General features: G+C 37.4%; 1 long non-coding RNA gene across 4 annotated transcripts; it reads left to right on the top strand.

The window, feature by feature from the left end:
* The first annotated feature begins 288 nt into the window (after nucleotides 1–288).
* Nucleotides 289–1,298, top strand: LOC129580053 (uncharacterized). Of its 4 annotated transcripts, none has more exons than XR_008689326.1 (4): nucleotides 289–410; nucleotides 544–670; nucleotides 778–974; nucleotides 1,057–1,298. It is a non-coding gene; the product is annotated as an uncharacterized LOC129580053 (long non-coding RNA). The 4 variants fall into 4 exon arrangements; XR_008689325.1 differs by having other exon boundaries at nucleotides 336–410; nucleotides 487–670; XR_008689327.1 differs by having other exon boundaries at nucleotides 336–410; nucleotides 501–670.
* The last annotated feature ends 1,337 nt before the right edge of the window (nucleotides 1,299–2,635 follow it).

The raw sequence follows: 2,635 nt of genomic DNA on the forward strand, positions 1-2,635 counted from the left end.
TCAGCTTTGGCTAGAGTTGAATGCATACACACATCCGTAGCACGATTCAATGTGTTAGTGCATTTTGACAATAACAGAACTCAACACAAATATGAAACAAGGCACAAGCTATCTAACTGTTACTTCATTGCTGTTTGCATGCTTTCATTCCATTGTAATGAAATAGAATGTCAATGTTTCAATGATTCAATTTTTTAAAAAAATTCTTCCACCATTCGAACGATAATTCATAATTTTTTTTAAAAAGAACTAAGTTTGACACATGACAAGTGTGAGTCGTTCATGTGGCAATACAGCAGAGGTACCCGATGTATAGGATTTTTTTTTCAAGTTGCCATTTTCGGAAACGCCATTATTTGTAGACAACGCTCCGCGTGCAGTGCATCTTAAGAAACAAAGAGAGGTTAAAGGTAAATACTGTTCTTAATTTCATAAATCGAACAAATTTCGAACTGGCAAAACAAATTGGTTTTGAACTGAAATTAGTTTTTCGTTTTCAGAATTCAAAATTTTGATTGTGCATTTTTTTCCCATTTTTCAAAGTAAAATATGAGCGTAAGAACAACACGAAGTGGCCAACGTGGTGTTTCAGGTGATGCAGTCTCCGTTCCAAATAACTCGTCTGCCAATGCTGAGGTGGACATGGTGAATGCATCGGATCCACTCGATGGTAATTTATTCATTTTATTCTATTGTTTCACCTTCCAACGCTGTGACGGGAAAAAATACAGAAATTGTTACATTATTTTTTTAATTCTCATCTCGTTCAAAAACCAGATGCCATCCAGAACATTGGTGATGCCCAGGCTCAGTTCAGTGCCATCCGTGCAGAACTCCGTGATGTCACCAAAAAATACGATGATGTCATCAAAAAACAAGTTGACATGCAGACCGAGCTGGACAAATTGAAAAAATGTGCCAAGTGCTCAAAAATCCGCAACGAAAATTGGCATTGTGAAGGCTGTACATGACAGGTAACTACTAAAATAGGCACAACATTATTGACTTGGATAAAATTTCAGAAATACTGAATCAATTCTTTTGTTTGAATTATAGAGCAATGAAAACGAAGGAAAAAATCATTAAAACAATAACTGATGACTTCCCCAAGCCAATCACACCTCCGACATCTCCGAATGGTCCCGAAGATGGTGCTGATTAGGGCGATCGAACCTGTGATCAATAGCAAATGAGGCAACTGTGAGAATTTCCAAACTGAACATTAGATTATTAGTATCGTTAAGCGCATACACATTTATGAAGACTAAAAGAGGAAATAAACACAAAACGCATGCGTTGAATATACTTTTGAAAATACAAAATGATCTTTTCATTGTAAATCCCAGACAATTGTAATTTCTTCCTAAGCCCTTCTTTATTTCGACCAAAGGTAATCAATGTGTACAATCGGTTATGTAAAATGGATGATATCTGACTGGGTTGCTTGATTTATCGCCACCCTCAACGATGAATGTATACGTTTCGCCACGTTCCACATTCAGTTCCGGAATGAGCAAATTGTTCAAATACCACGCAATGCCCCATGATGGTGAACCCGTTTGTGCTTCGTAGCCTCGTTTTCCACTGAATCTAGCGACGACTTGCAGTCATGATCCATCTATATTTTTGGAAATTATATCGTTCAGTGTGGGAAAGAAAAACTGTTTTTTTTTTAAATGCAATTGAAAAATCTTAACCTTTGATGAAAAATCAATCCGAATATCTTCGGCGTTAACGTTCATTCCATCGTATGAGTGTGCATTTGCTTCTCGCCTTGAATTCAATGTTCCAATAGCTCCAATAACCGATACATATCCATCGGTTGGTATTGCCATATCATTTATTGGGATTGATTGCTTTCGAATTTAGCCGGCATTTCAGCATGGCAAACTGTTTAAATAATAACTGATTTGACATGATTCAACGCTTTAAAGTTTTAAAGGAATGGTTTCATTTTTGAAATTTTTCAGCGTTTTAAATTCAAATCGACTAAACACGAATTCAAATGACGCAACGATGGAGAATATCAATTTACACATTCTAGGTTTTTTTTTGATGAGCATAGGAACTCGGCTCTGTTCATAAATTCTTAAAATTATCGCCTCAAATTTATAGTAATACGATTAAATTTAGTGATTGCTATATCGCTCTCAGCATCTCATAGGATAACTCAACGAGATATTTCAGTTGGCTGAGATGACGCAGTGACGCATCGCCCAAGTCTATCGCCCCAGTCTTTGTGATACACACACACAATTCGATGCCGCGCGTCACTAAATGGGGCTGAGTGTATACGGATACCGCTGGGCGCATTGTGTGTATGTGTATCGCACAAACTCGGGCGATGCGTCGCTGCGTCATCTCAGCCAGCTGAATTATATCGTTCAGTTATCCTATGAGATGCTGAGAGCGATATAGCAATCACTGAAATTAAATTCGAAATTTTGGATGCTGAGATCAAAAGTCGACATCATGTCATTGGCCTGACTGACGCATAGCAGCTTGATTACAAAACGTGTGATAAGTTCAATGGTTCATCTATTGATTATTTAATCTCGTGTGTGATTTGCATGCAAAAAAATGGGATTGGAAAACTGAGTGCGGTTTTTTCGAAATAGCGATTTTATTGTCGACT

Source organism: Sitodiplosis mosellana, unplaced genomic scaffold, assembly GCF_009176505.1.
Source record: "Sitodiplosis mosellana isolate CC-2019 unplaced genomic scaffold, AAFC_SMos_1.0 Smas_scaffold_6966, whole genome shotgun sequence".
NCBI classification, from domain to species: domain Eukaryota; kingdom Metazoa; phylum Arthropoda; class Insecta; order Diptera; family Cecidomyiidae; genus Sitodiplosis; species Sitodiplosis mosellana.